The sequence below is a fragment of the Mauremys mutica genome, chromosome 22 (genome assembly GCF_020497125.1).
Source record: "Mauremys mutica isolate MM-2020 ecotype Southern chromosome 22, ASM2049712v1, whole genome shotgun sequence".
Lineage (NCBI taxonomy): Eukaryota > Metazoa > Chordata > Testudines > Geoemydidae > Mauremys > Mauremys mutica.
This window is the reverse complement of record NC_059093.1, coordinates 20793912-20809453: the sequence shown is the minus strand read 5'-3', so window position 1 is coordinate 20809453 and position 15542 is coordinate 20793912. Positions and strand designations below refer to the sequence as shown.

General features: G+C 50.6%; 2 non-coding genes across 2 annotated transcripts; both read right to left on the bottom strand.

Moving 5' to 3' along the window:
* Window positions 1–341: 341 nt before the first annotated feature.
* On the bottom strand, window positions 342–414 carry TRNAK-CUU. The gene has a single exon. It is a non-coding gene; the product is annotated as a tRNA-Lys (tRNA).
* An 11233-nt stretch (window positions 415–11647) lies between these two features.
* TRNAK-UUU lies at window positions 11648–11720 on the bottom strand. The gene has a single exon. It is a non-coding gene; the product is annotated as a tRNA-Lys (tRNA).
* Window positions 11721–15542: the final 3822 nt, after the last annotated feature.

Here is a 15542-nt window from a genome sequence, read left to right as displayed (position 1 = left end):
TTTCTCCCGCCAATTCCACTGGGGTCGTTTATAAGCCAGGGGAGTTCCCCACCATAGCCGGACCTGAACCCCCTGTACACTTGTGCTCTGTCCTCATTGCTTCTCTGTCTCTCTTCCTCTCTTCTCTGCTGCTCCCCCTCTGGGCTTTCTCAGCACCTGGCCCCACAGCGCTTCCTGGCAGCCAGAGACTGCGTGTTCTAGGCCTGCTCCTGTGGATGAGGCCTCTCTCCTGATTGCTAATGAAAGGAACCTTTCCAGGAAATGGCTACAGTTTCTGGGAATCCCTGTGTGACTGTGAACAGCATTTGGGTCCTGGCGCACAAGGCAACTTAAAAGTTGAGCACCCAGACAGGGGCTTGAACCCTGGCCCCTCAGATTAAGAGCCTGATGCTCTACCAACTGAGCTACCTGGGCTTGTTGAAAAATAGCTTCACTGTTCACCACAAGAGTGATCAGGCAGGGAAACGAGAGGCAAAAAAAGTCCCAGGAACCCCTCCTCTTTTTCTGCACAGCCACTGCCTGTCAGAAGGATTCCTCCTCCTCCTCAGGGAGACTAAATCTAAGCACCTAGACAGCCGGCCTTTCTGCTGCACCCCAATCCCCCATGCCTGAGCCTCCCTGCCAAAGCCCTGCACCTGGCCCCATACAATTAAGTCTCACGTCTTACTGGGAACTCGACTTCTTGTGCCCAGAGAGTCTCAGCCCCCATCAGCAGATGACCTGAGAAACACAGTGTCCGGCTTTTCCAAAGAAGTTCTTAGACCCCCCTCATCATGTGGCCTAAAGGATAAGGCATCTCCCTGTGGATCAGACGATTCAGTATTTGAGTCCCCTCGTGGTTGTGCTCACTTTGTGCTGCAAGTCCTGCTCCCTTCAGGGCTGGAACCTCTTCTTGGTCACTCAGGCCAATGCTCTGGCTTCAGCTAGAGCCCCGGGAAGGAGTTGGGGGTTGGGCATCACAAAGGCTGGGGCATGAGCCCCAGGTGCTTCCAGTCTCGCCTTTGCCCTTCCTGACTTGCCAAAGAAAATGGGCGGCTCCACTGCCAAAGTGAGCACCTGGAGTGGGAACAGTCAGAGGCCCCACCAGGGGGCCTGACCCTGCTTTCCTACCCTCTTCTGATGTTGGCCACAGAGCATCAGCAGCCACCCTGCATGCTGGTCTGTGGGTGGCTGGCATGGTAGGGAGTCTCTGTGGCTGTCTGCTGACCACACATAGGCATGGTCCTCCCCTTCTCTTGCCCTGACCTCAGTTGCTTTTAAGCCTTCCCTTGGAGCTGTCAGCACCAGCTGCCTCTGCTCTAGGTGCCCAGAGGAGGAGAGGTGCTGGGCTCCCGCCTGCCCAGCCCTGCTTCCTTCAAGCACAGTGGCAAGTGCCAGACTTGTGGTGTCATAGGTTTATTCCCCACTTTGCTTGTCTTCCTTTCACCCAGAACCATCCTTCTTCTCCTGGGATGCAAGTAGCCACCCCTGGGAAGCCAAGAGGCAGGCACAAGATTCTGCCTCCCAGCAGCCAACCGCACCTCCCCAGGCTTTGCAGAACGACTGGTGACACTCTACTAACCCCACTTAGCCGCACTGAGGTGCTTAGCTTCTGCCCTGCCTTCCTCAGCTCGACTTTCCTCTTTTGTCCCATTCCTGCCTCACTCCCTCCTTTGGCAACTCACACAAAGGAGGCAGCAGGAAGAGCCGGCCGCCATAGGCCAACCTCCCAGGGCAGAGGAGACCAAGCCACAAGGCTTCAAAAGGTGACTGGCCAAGGTCCTCTAGCTTTCCCCTGCTGATGCCAAGGCTTTTTCTCAGCTCATTTCACCACCCTCTGCCATGCAGGGGTTGGGGTTATCGCAGGTGTTACCCAAAATTGGTCCAGCTAGTCAGCGTAGGGAGCACTAATGACCCACCAGAGTTTGGCAGAAAGCAGCACGTTTATTATATTGATAGCTAAGCTCAAAAGAAGGGGGGGCGGTGTCACACTCACACTCCCAGGACAGGCACGGCACTGGAGATGTCTGGATTCTGCAAGGTAAGTGTCCCACAGCGCAGCTATGGACGGTGCGATGAAGGTAAGTCTCCCTGAGGCACAATGAAATACAACGCAGAGAACCACTGGCCAGGCGGTCCGGGCGAAGGGCATTCACTGGAGGTACAAGCTTGTGAGTGCTCTCCTGAGCACAGGGCCCCTTCCCCTTTTAAGAACCTGCTCCTCATGGCCTGCGACTAGAGATGACTTGGCTGCATCTGATTGGTCACACTGCACCTTGGGCAGTGTCCATGCTCTGGGTGTGTGATCGCTGCCTAATTAGAGTCCCAGACACCTTGTCTACCTGGAAGCTGTTCTGCTCTTCAACCAGCCCATTCATCCCACGAGCATTCCAGGAGGGAGCGGGAGGGAAAAGCCACTTCACAGGCATTCAGAGAGGGAGAGGAGACAAAAGTGGGAGCAGGGGAAGTATAACAGACCTTCTGAGCATAGAAATCACTGCTGCTCCTACAACAGCAGGGACAGGCCAGTAGGAGCTGGGAAAATTAAGCCATCATGTTTCTGAACCAGGGACCTTTTGCATGTTAGGCAAATGTGATAACCACTACACTACAGAAACTCTATCACAGGGCTCTGCCCCTCCCTTCATAAGACCATAAGAATGGCCATATTGGGTCAGACCAAAGGTCCATCCAACCTCACATCCTATCTGCTAACAGCGGCCAATGCCAGGTGCCCCAGAGGGACTGAACCTAACAGGTAATGATCAAGTGATCTCTCTCCTGCCATCCATCTCCACCCTCTGACAAACAGAGGCTAGAGACACCATTCCTTACTCATCCTGGCTAACAGCCATTTATGGACTTAACCTCCATTCATTTATCTGCAAAAAGAACAAGGAGTACTTGTGGCACCTTAGAGACTAACAAATTTATTTGAGTATAAGCTTTCCTGGGCTAAAACCAACTTCATTGGATGCATGCAGTGGAAAATACAGCAGTAAGATATATATATACACACACACACAGAGAACATGAAAACTTGGGTGTTGCCATACACACTATAACAAGAGTGATCAGTTAAGGTGAGCTATTATCAGCAGGAGAAAAAAACCTTTTGTAGTGGCTTTCATGGCCTTTGAGAAAGCAAGACAGAGCCTTGGAAGACCCAGCAGGGTTTGTGGCACAGGAATTGTTCTCAGATTCCACTGAGAATTCAACTCAGATTGCAGTAATCAAAGTCCTGAGTGCTGCCCTTTCACCATGGGACCAGCAAAGCACGTGTTGACTTCCAGCAGGGAGGACTCTGTGGGCAGGGGCGGCTCTAGGCATTTTGCCGCCCCAAGCACGGCAGGCAGGTTGCCTTCGGCGGCTTGCCTGCAGGAGGTCTGCTGAAGTCGCAGGACCAGCGGACCCTTCGCAGGCATGCCGCCGAAAGCAGCCTGCCTGCCGCCCTCGTGGTGACCGGCAGAGCGCCCCCCGCGGCTTGCTGTCCCAAGCACGCGCTTGGCGTGCTGGGGCCTGGAGCCGCCCCTGTCTGTGGGGACAATTTTTTCTGGCAGGGAGGACTCAGTGGGAACATGCCTCTCTGGCCAGCCCTGCATTTGCTCAGAAAGTCAGCACGCAGCACTTTGCTGCAGGCCCAGAGGCCTTTCTTTCTCCAGCCTGTGAGGCCAATGGACAGGTGAGGCAGTAGCACCTTCAGTCCCAGGCAGTAAAGGGCCCTTCCTAGGAAAGGCCGTGTCCTGAAAAGGAAAAACTAAAGTCAAGGAGAGTCCTTCTAAAACTCTTTGGGGATGTTACAGGGGGAAAATGTTTCTTTGCCTGTCCAGAAACTTGAGCCCTGGACCCTCAGATTAAAAGTCTGATGCGCTGCCAACTGAGCTAGACAGGCTCACAGTTGAAAAAGAAGCAAATTTTGTGCAGAAGAGAAACCAGTCAAGAAAAATGAGGGCAGGAAACAATACAGAAAACCTGCTACTCTCGCTCTCTTAGCAGTCCTAGCCCCAGCCTGCTCCTCCATCCGGTGCCCTGAGGCCTTATTCTTTTTTTCATTAAATATCAAATCCAGGAGAAAACACAGTTATACAAAGCAAAACGAAATCACAAACAGAAATGTTATTGGAAATACAGAAATAAAAAAGGAAAATGCAATCCCCATCATTTTATCATGTCTGGGCCATTCCTGTATTGAGAGCACCCGCTAAGGTCCCTGTGTGCTTACGAGAAACCTGGAGGAACTCATACCACAGCCTGAACATGAAACTCAACTGCTCCCAGGTGCCGCAGTAAAACCCTTTCCCTGCTGTGAAGTTGCATTCCATAGGATTTTATGAAAATATGCTAATGAGTGTGAATATAAAGTGACTGGAATATGCTTCATGCAAAAGATCTCATGTAAGGTGTCATTACAAAGCTTATAATCTACTGTGTGTGTTCATCCTATTTGTATGAACCGATCATTCCTGTATCTGAAACTCGAAATATGAACTATAACTCTGAGATCCTGTTGTAATGATGCAAAGTTGGGCCATTAACAGTGGTTTGGAGTCTTGATGGCTCCCATTAACCAGGACAATTGACTGGAGATGGCTCTGTCCTGCACCATCTGTGAGTCAGGCCAGGAAGAATGAAGGCTTGGGGGGTCTCACAGGACATGTGACCATGTCACCTGGTACAGGAATCCATCTTAAACCTGGGGCTTTTCCTCAGGAGAGAGACAGAAGATTCCTGCCTTGTACCAAAGCTGTATAAGGGAGTGGAACTGAACCTGAGCTACCACCTGAGCTGGAACAAGGACTATACCAGGTAAAAAGATTGGTCCCAGACAAGAAATAAGTCTAGGCTTTGCCTCTCAGTCTGTGCAGATGGGACCTTTCCCTCCAATGCTGGAGAATTCTCCCTTCTCATCTACCCTTGTCCCAAGCAGCACAGCAGGTGGGAATCTTACATGTATAGAGGAGACTTAGGAGCAGCAATCCCCCCCCGACCTTCCATGCAATTGGCACTTACCCCTCACTGAGCAGGATTGAAATTCCTACAGGAAGACATCCCAGTTGGGCATTAGCCAAGCAGTAGGGTGAAAAGAACCTGGAGATTGAACCCAAAACTTCATACATACAAAGCATGTGCTCTACCACTGAGCTATATCCCCAGATGGGCTAAAAGTTATACTCAGATCCCTCCTGTTTCCAGAGCATTCAGTGTCCTAAAAGCAGCATGGGGGACACATTCCCTGCTCTGAGGGCCAAACCTGCGGTCCTGGAGGCTGCTGGTTCTTAGGGGTCACTTTGCAGCAGGGTCAGATTCGATGTGTGGGGCAGAGAGAGTGGGTGCCCTGGACTCAAGGTGCAGAGATACACTCAGCCCTCTCCCCAGCATTGGGTGGGGGGTGCTGCCACCCCCTGCTGGAAGGTAATGGGAGGGGAGGGGCGCTGTGAGCCGCTCAGCACCTGACCCTGGTGGCAGAAGTGCTGTGGGGAGCTCCAGGTGTTTCTAGGATCTGCTCTTTCCACCTGCCTGTGAAGTCCAGCTTTCCCCAGCACATTCACTGCGGTGCAATGGGGTCACTGTTTCCATGGCTGAACAGCAAAGAATCACTCCCAGTTTCCCTTCTATCGGCAGCAGGATTAGCCTGTGTCAGTGGTTAATGAGGTGGATCTAGTTGTAGATTGTTATTCATTCCCCACCTTGACAATACACACAGTCCCTTTCCCATGCAGATTCCCAGCACCTCAGTGATCCTGGTAGCAGGGGTTGGGTCCTGAGACTTTCAGGGTTCTTTCCCCCTCCACCTGGAGTGAACTCAGCTTTTCCCCCATCCCAGACAATCCATGAAATAACAACAGGGGCATAAAGAAAGAGGGGAGGGAACATCTCACGGCCAGGGCTGGATGTGCCCAGAGCCCCCTGCTTGTCCATTGTTTCCATGGAATTTGGCCCCTGCTTTGCACAAGGGACAGAGAAAGATCTCGCTGTTCCTGTGTCTGTGCAAAGAAAATTTTGCTTCCCTAGGAAAGAGAGGAGGGAAATGGCCCCATGGTGGGACAATATCCTCAGGATTAAGACCTAAGGACTCAGGCTGAGAACTGATAGAACTGCACTCATCTGGGATTTAACAAATTGTCTTCCATGGAGCAGGGCCAGTTCCAGTGTTTTTGCCACCCCAACTGGAAAAAAAAATAAAAAAGCTGCAGCTCAACCTCTGCCACTTTTGGCCTCAAGTCCTTCCCTCTGAGATGGGATGAATTGCTGCTGAAGCCTCCCCTTTCCATTGACCGCCCCAGGGACATGCTTGCTGTGCTGGTGCCTGGAGCCAGCCCTGCCATAGAGACACTGGGAACATGGGGGGAATCAGGAAAATACCATGGATTTGTTTATGTTGTAAGTGAAGAAAAACTGAAGCAGTTTTGGTTTAAAGTCATGTTTCTCTGACTGGGAATTGAATCCAGGCAATGGCACTGAAAGTGCGCCATCCTAACCACTAGACCATCAAGGAAGTGACAATACTGTTTTTCTTCTCACTTATGTTACACTTTCTTAGGCTACTTTCTATCCAATTTCTGAAGCTGCTCCATTGTCCATTCCCTGAGGGGCTAAGAGCAGAGAGTGCAGGAATCCCTGTGCTCAGGCTCACAACCTGAGACCAACCCAAGCCACTGAAACAAACTCAAATTATGCTTCCTCCAGCAGGATCACAGAGCCACACAAAGAAACCCCATGAGGAACAATCCTCCTCTGCCTTCATTTACCCCATCGCAACCCTCTCAGCAGCCAACTCTTGTGGGAAGGACACTGAGCTGATAGCAGCTCTGGCATAGAGACCAAGGGAGGGGTGTTGCTCCCCCTCAGTGTGAGTGATCACATTCTGACTCTGGAGGAGGAGGGAAAGGCCATGGCCACATGATGGGGCCAGTATGTACCACAACATGATTCTTTTATGTGGGATGACTCTGAACACTGACTGATCTCCACTCCCTTGGATTTGAAGAGATGTTTAATTGTGCACTTAGGAACCTATAAGGCTGAAGCAATTTTATGGATGGTGACACTAGGATTGAAGGATTATTTAATGTTGTAGAAATTGTTAAAAACTCTCAGCTTAAACTGGAACTGCCTGTTGTTAAAGGCTGGTTTCCCCACGTCAGTTCCATAAGCTCTGCTAGAAACACCCTGGGTTCTCTCCTGCCTCGGTGGGAACTGGAGGGAATCATCCCCTGCTGCCCTTGGCTCCAGGCTGGTTTTTCTGGGGAGGGGACGTGGAATTGATTTGTTTGCTGTTGAGAAGGGAGCCCGGCCAGTTCTCAGGGAATGAGAACTCCCAGCATCTTCCCAGCCCAGCCCAGGCTGCTGCCCTGTCCCAGCCTCTGTTCCCCTGGGGGCCCTGCATGTTTGACTCTAGAGCAGGCCGGGAGCAGCAGCTGAGGCAGAGGACAGCCTGGGGCGGGCAGATAAGAAGGAGTTTAGCAAGCAAAAAAGGTAAAATGGCAGGGGAGTATCACCTTGGACTCAACGGCATTTCTCCATTGGTCTGTCTGCTTTGGGGCAGGGACTATAAACACGTCCTGCTGCTTTCGTTATTTCAAAGGGCGGTTTAGGATTTTCATTCTCACACACGATGCACAAAGCAGGACTCAACCTTTGGCGTAAACTAAACAAGCTGCTCACAGATTCTGGCAGCCACAATGAGCATTTGGGTGAGAGCTCAGACCTGCCCCTGTCCCATAGGGAGGGGGTCATCTGTGTGGGGACTGGACCATTGACCTACCCGCTCCTAACTCCCAAACTTTCAGTAACTCTATTATCAGTGCCTGTGAGTGTTATTTAAACCATAAGAAAAACCACACTGGGCTAGACCATAGGTCCATCTAACTCTGAATCTTGTCTTCTGACAGTAGCCAATAGCAGGTGCCCCAACAACCAGTCAACAAAGCACCACTGGGAGTTGAAACCAGGATCTCCTGTTTACAAAACAGATGCTTTAGCCAGCTAAGCCATAGTGTCTGTGGGTGGCTAAAACACAGGGTCTGCCCACACCTGACTCCCTGCCATCGCCACCAGGGTCTGACAAGCTTTGCTTGTGTTTGGATTCTGCAAAGCAGAGGAGCAGGTGATGTTTTCCTCACAAGTTGTGTGTGAGTGAATCTTTGGCCAGATCTGCACTATAAAGTTGTTTCAGCAGAATTATATTGCTCAGGTGTGTGAAAAACACACTATGCTCCCTCGGTCGGCAGCTTGTGGCTGGTGCACACACTGCAATGCCACGTCTGGCGACAAAACTGCCCTGTTTTGGTGACAAAATAAAACGACTTCGATGAGAAGCCTAGAGCTTTTTGCATCAAACTTAAAGTGACAGAGTAGATGCTGCTGTTCATTATATCACCATAACTGGCCTCCTCCAGTATCCCACAATGCCCTCTGTGAACTCGCCTGCCCTGCATTCCTGCTACAGAGCCATGGGCCCCTCCCCTTTCATCGCTCTGGGAAGTTCTGACAGCTGAGCCTGCTGCTCTGCTCCGGCAGCCAGGAGCAAATCACTGCCGTGGATGCTGCTCTCTCCCACCCTGCGAACACAGAGCAGGGTGGCGGGAGCTTCCTTACATTGGGGGGGGGGGCACCGGCATCCAAACTCTGATGCCCCCAGGACACCCCTTCTGTCGAGGGGGCTCTTACCTTCTTAACAGGGACAGCTGGTCTCTAGTAAAATCAGGAAAAGGGAAGGAGAAAACTCGAAAGAGGTTCCTCCTGGCGCTCACGTCCGTGAACCTGAATACTCTCTCAGTCCTCAAAGAGAGACCTGGAGAAGGAGACTTGCTGAAGCAAAGCCACAGGGGTCTCTGAGGTTTCCCTGGCCCCTCGCCCCTGTCCTGCCTGGCTGATGTCAGCATCTCTCTGTGAGGTCACCACCTCCCCACCACCTTTGACCAATAGTCTGAGGTCCTGAAAAAGGCCTTTGTGAGGTCACTGCCACACCCCTCCCTTGCTGTGCTAATGTCCTGCCCCTGCCCAGGCACTTTGGAGGTTTGAGCTACTCCCTGTGGATCACCCCACTCAAGGAGCGTTCGTTCTAGGAAGCAAGCCGGCTAGACAGGAAAACATCAGATGCTGCGCCCAGTGCTACACTCAGTTTTTCAGAAATTAGTCAACTTTATGGCCAGAAGAGACCATTAGAGCATCTAATCTGACCCCCTGCATATCACAGGCCTCCTGTATGACACAAGAGCTACTTTTGGAGCAAACACATTCCAGAGAGGCATCTAGTCTTCATTAAATGACATCAGGAGATGGAGAATCCACCACTTTTGCCCGGCCCCGGCTGCTTACCCCCGGCTCACCGCGCACGTAAGGGGAGGAGCTGCTCAGCCCGGAGCTCCCAGCCCCGCCCCCTGACCACGCGGCTCTGAGCAGGGTGGAGCTCAGCCCCCCCGGAGCCACGCGGCTGCAGCGCTGTTCAGGATGCTCTGAGGCGCCGAGGGGATGGCGGCCCTGGCGCGAACAAGCGGAGGAGGAGCGGCCCGTCTTCTGCAGCCAGGCAGGGCTGCGCTACCGGGTCCCGCCGCTCTTCCGCGGTCAGGGGCCATCCCTCTCCCCCCAGCGGAGCCGGTATCATGGCCCTGCCCTGGCTGCAAAGGCCTTTTTGCAGGACCTCAGACTATTGGTCCAAGGTGGTGGGGAGGTGGTGACCTCACAGAGAGATGCTGACATCAGCCAGGCAGGACAGGGGCGAGGGACCAGGGAAACCTCAGAGACCCCTGTGGCTTTGCTTCAGCAAGTCTCCTTCTCCAGGTCTCTCTTTGAGGACTGAGAGAGTATTGGGGTTCACGGACGTGAGCGCCAGGAGGAAACTCTTTCGAGTTTTCTCCTTCCCTTTTCCTGATTTTACTAGCGACCAGCTGTCCCTGTTTAGAAGTTAAGAGCCTCCTCGAAGGAAGGGGTGTCCTGGGGGTGTCACAGTTCGGATGCCGCTGCCCCCCCCAATGTAAGGAAGTTCCCACCACCCTGCTCTGTGTTCACAGGGCGGGAGAGAGCAGTATCCACGGCAGTGATTTGCTCCTGGCTGCTGGAGCAGAGCAGCAGGCTCAGCTGTCAGAACTTCGCGGAGCGATGAAAGGGGAGGGGCCCATGGCTCTGTAGCAGGAATGCAGGGCAGGCGAGTTCACAGAGGGCATTGTGGGATACTGGCAGAGGCCAGTTATGGTGATATAATGAACGGCAGCGTCTACACTGACACTCTGCCACTTTAAGTTTGCTGGAAAAAGCTCTAGGCTTCTCATCAAAGTGTTTTTATTTTGTCACCAAAACAGGGCAGTTTTGTCGCCAGACGTGGCATTGCAGTGTGTGCACCAGCCACAAGCTGCCGACCGAGGGAGCATAGTGTGTTTTTCACACACCTGAGCAATATAATTCTGCTGAAATAACTTTGTAGTGCAGACCTGGCCAAAGATTCACACACAGAGACACAACTTGCAAGGAAAATGTCACCTGCTCCTCTGCTTTTCCAAACACAAGCAAAGCTTGTCAGGCCTAGATGGAGATGCAGGGAGTCAGGTGTGAGCAGACACTCTACTTTAGCCACAGGCAGGCACCATGGCTTAGCTGGTTAAAATACCTGTTTTGTAAACAGGAGATGCTGGGTTCAACACCTAGTGGTGCCTTGTTTAGATGCTTTTAGAACACTTGCTATTGGCTACTGTCAGAAGATAAAATACAGAGCTAGATGGACCTTTAGTCTAGCCCAGTGTGGTTTTTCTTATGGTTTAAATTACACTCACTGGCACTGATAATAGAGTTACTCAAAGTTTGGGAGTTAAGAGCTGATAGGTCAGTGGTCCAAGCCCCTCGTGGCTGACCCCCTCCCTCTGGGACAGGGGCAGGTCTGGGATCTCGCACCAAATGCTCATTGTGGCTGCCAGAATCTGTGGGCAGCTCATTTAGTTTACACCCAGGGTTGAGTCCTTGATTCACACAACAAGGATAACAACCCTTTATTTCTCCTGCCCCAATAACAAGGAGACTGGGAATCCAACACCAGCCAAGAGTGATCATTTCGGCAAGCAACCCAACCTATTTCCAACATACCGTAAAATCCACATGCAGACTCATACATGAAACCTTGCAAGAAAATCTTCCTGAGGGGGTCTGAAGCACCTGCTGCTGGAGGGAAGGAGGGAGCTGTGGGTTGGGATTGAGGGGCACTGGGAATAGGAGGGGGCTGTGGGTTGGGACTGAGGGGCACTGGGAATAGGAGGGGCCTGTGGGTTGGGACAGAGGAGAAGGGTGAAGAGGAGCAGGCTCTGGTTGGGAGTGAGGAGCAGTGAGCATAGGAGGGACTGAGGGTTGCGTCTGAGGGGCACTGGGAGTAGAGGGGACATGGGTTTGGGCTGAAGAGCATCCTCATTTGGGGATCCAGCAGGACAGGGAAAGGCAGCAGGTGATTCTAATTCCTTAGGGATATTCTGTGTGTTTGTGTGTGCAGGAGAGGAACATGCTCTATGCCCAGAGGCCTTTATTCCTCCAGGCTGCAAGGACAGAGGGGATGTCAAGGAGTTGCTCCTTCAATCCCCCCCCCACACAAAGGCCCTTCTTAGGAAAGGAAAATCCTGAAGAGAAAGAGTAACACCAAAGAAGACTCCAGAAAGTCAGACTGTTCCAACCACAGTGAGAAGTTTATCACCTGACCAGGGACTTGAACCCTGGACCCTCAGATTAAAAGTCTGACGCTTTGCCAACTGAGCTAGCCAGGCTCACAGAGGAAAAATGCAAGTTGGTGCAGAGGTGAAGCTAGTCAAGAAAAAGCAAGCAGGAAACAATTGGGGAAACCTGCTGCTCTCTCTCTCTTCCCAGCCCTGGCCTGGCCTGGCCTGGTATTAGTGCTGGTTAAAAAGACGGGAAAATATCGGCATCTACCAGCCTTTCATAGCTGTACAAGACTCAGGCACAATACAGAGGTGCCCATCTGCAAGTGCCGAATGGTTGGATTGGCTAATGCAGCCTGTAGACGTCCAGGGCACACTGGGATATAGAGCCAAGTGTCCATCACCATCATCATTTCAAAGGGATAATGATAATGAGGGGAAGGTTCACAACTGACTCAGTAGTTGCATACAAAGGTGCATGTTTGGCAGTTACATTGGGAAATTCTGGCTCCTTCTCAGGCTCAGGTTGGCCACCCCGGTCTAGATGTAGAAGTTACAACATTTAAACTTGAAAGAGGGGCCAATTTCCCCATCATTTCACACCTTTACATCCAAACACGATGACTTTCTGAATGAACCCTCCTCGTCCAGACCAACAGCAGGCTGAGCAGGCCAGCGGCATAAGATCAACATTTTAATTTAATTTTAAATGAAGCTTCTTAAACATTTTGAAAACCTTGTTTATTTTATAATACTCTAGTTTAGTTATATAATATATAGACTTGTAGCGAGAGACCTTCTGAAAAACATTAAAATGTATTACCGGCACCCGAAACCTTAAATTAGAGTGAATAAATGAAGACTTGGCACACCGCTTATGAAAGGTTGCCAACCCCTGGGCTGGAGGAACCTAGAGAGTACATTTCTAATCTACATTTCTATTTGTTTGGTTTTTGTAGGTTAAATTAATGCAGCCTCTGGTCCACTCTCTCCCAAGGGTGTAATGTTGCTGTGCACAATGAGAAATCTTGGGGAAAGATTGAAATGAAATGGAAGCAGCATATGGTGGCAGAACCTAAGGAATTAAAAGCCCATTGATTCTTATGTGTGTGCACTGCCTCTGAACCAGAAGTGTAATTTTTCTCGTTTTGTGGCAGCAGCCAGTAAAATATTTAAATATCTATCAGGGATGGTCTAGACAGTATTTGGTCCTGCCATGAGGGCAGAGACTGGACTCGATGACCTCTCGAGGTCCCTTCCCGTCCTAGAGTCTATGAATCGATGAAACTCTGGCTTTTCCTGAATGCTTTAGACTGTGAGTTCCTGGGAAAGGGCAGGGGGAGAGGGAGCAAGAGGAGAAAGGCAGAGACACTGGAGAAGAATAATGGGGTGAGAAGAAAGAGACAGAGAACACAGAGAGACAATCAATGACTGAAGATGTCCCAACTCCATCTTGCTCCTCACAGGTGTTCAGAAAGCTGGGTAGTTGTAGGTTTCAAATATCAAAGGGATCTCCACATACCTGATCTCTCTCTCCTGGCTCCCATTTTAGTATTTTTATTTTGAAATGTTTGGCTTACCCTTGATCTTCTCTTTCCCTAACTGTACTGCAAGTTGGATGGGATTTTTTGTTGTTTTTTTGCTTCCCTTTTGTTCATATCAATATAATTGTAACAGCAAAGGAATCTGTAGGAGCAAAAACTGACTCAAAACTTTATTTCCCCATCATGCAGGAACAGGGTACAAATAGCTCACGCAGCTGGAATCATCACACGGAAGCCAGGGGATGGGAGATGCAGGTTTCCAAGTGTTCTGTCTTCTCAGATGACACATTCCAGCCCCTTGTAGTCCTCCCTCCTGTGTGACCTGCTGGGCTTTGACACATTTATTGTCTCATTCTATTGATAATGTGATTGTAACACAACGTGACTGAAATTAAACCACTTCCAGACAAGGAACCAACAAAAGAGAAAAGCCATTATTGCACTGGCTGGGAATTAAAGCCAGGTCAACTGTTTGGAAGGCAGCTATGCTCCCCCCTATACCACCAACACAGCTGGCAGGAGCAGCTTTCCTGCAGGCTACGTGTGCTGGCAAAGGGGGGTTACACATGACCATGGAGCTAGTAAGCAGGGTGGATGGGCTGGAAGCCGCCTGACAGCTGGGAGCAGATTTAGGGGGCAAAGGTGAAAACAGATCTCATTGGGAGCTGGCCCCACACCCAACCTGCCCCTAGGAGAGGGGAACTGAAGCTCAACTTCTATCATAGAAAACTCTTCCCTAAGATGGAAGGGGACGGCTTGTTTTAAAGACAAGGTTTGTGGGTTTTGCCCACTACATACAGAGGGGCTGGATAGTGCTGAGTCCAGACAAGACTCTGGTAGGATAAGGAAGAAATTCAGGCTGCCAGTGAGCTGAAGGAGGGAGATGATATTTTGACAGTGATGGACACCTCATCTTGAAGGCCTTTGTCTGCCTCCTTCTAGTGACTGTTTGGCACAGCAATGCAGCCCCCACTCCTGGGTGTCTCCTGTGGAAATAATGTTTCTGTGCAAAACACAAAAGCTTTCACAGAAAGAAGGGAAAGGAAATGGCCATGCAGTAGGACAGGAATGTAAGGAATGAAACAGCAGATACTTCTCCCAGCTGCATTGACTTTGAACCTTATTGTTTGCCGTGTTGTTATATCCCTGTTGTTCCCTGGACATGAGAGGTGGGGCAGGGAGGTGGGGTCTCACATATCATCTTTCAAAGGACCAAGGAAGGGAGTGTTATTTACTCCTTCTCATAACACAAGAACTAGGAGAAGTCACCAAATGAAATGAATAGGCTACAGGTTTGAAACGAAGTATTTACTCACACAACGCACAGTTAACCTGGGGAACCCTTTACCAGAAGATCTTGTGAAAGCCAAGACTAGAACAGAGTTCAAAAAAGAACTAGAGAAGTGCACAGAGGATAGGTTCATCGATGGCTATTAGCCAGGATGGGCAGGGATGGTGTCCCCAGCCATTGTTTTCCAGAAGCTGGGAATGAGCAACAGGAGAACCACAGAGCAATGACAAAGCCAGGCTGTCATGGGCCAGCAGCTAGGGGGATGCACTAAAAATCCAGTGGAGTCATCCCCCTCCTCTCCACCCGCAAGCGGCTTTGAATCTTGATGACACTGATGCTGAAATTCCACTGCCTCAGCATCCTCAACCCCCACTGGAGGCCAGTGTAGAGTCTTTAGATCCCTGTTCATATTTCATACTCCAGCTGATGCACCATTCCTGCCCACCCACTCACCATCTGCCCCAGGAGAACCAGCTGGTGGGCTGCACCCACAGGCAGACAACTCATACCGCTCCCCTCAGAGCAGCAGCCGCAGCTGTTGGCAGCTAATCCCCACCTAAGGCTTTGGGGAAGGAGATGGGGATCACGTGTTATTTCTTCCGTACATCGAGTCTCACTGTGTTTGAACATATTTTTCTCTAATGCTGATTTAAATTTAGAGCCCCTCCCCCAATGTCTGCTTTGTAAGAGCCTCATTTCTGTGCATAAAACATAAGAACAACCGTACTGAGTCAGACCAATGGTCCATCCTGCCAAGTGTCCTATCTCCCAAGAGTGGTCAAAGCCAGATGCTTTAGAGGGAATTAACAGAACATGTAATCATGAAGCGATCCATCCTGTCGCCCATTCCTAGCGTCTTTACAGATGTGAACACAAAGAGACACTTGCAGCTACTTAGAATTATAGAATATCAGGGTTGAAAGAAACCTTAGGAGGTCATCTAGTCCAACCCCCTACTCAAAGCAGGACCAATCCCCAACTAAATCATCCCAGTCAGGGCTCTGTCAACCCAGGTCTTACAAACCTCTAAGGATGGAGATTCCACCACCTCCCTAGGGAACCCATTCCAGTACTTCACCACCCTCCTAGTGAAAA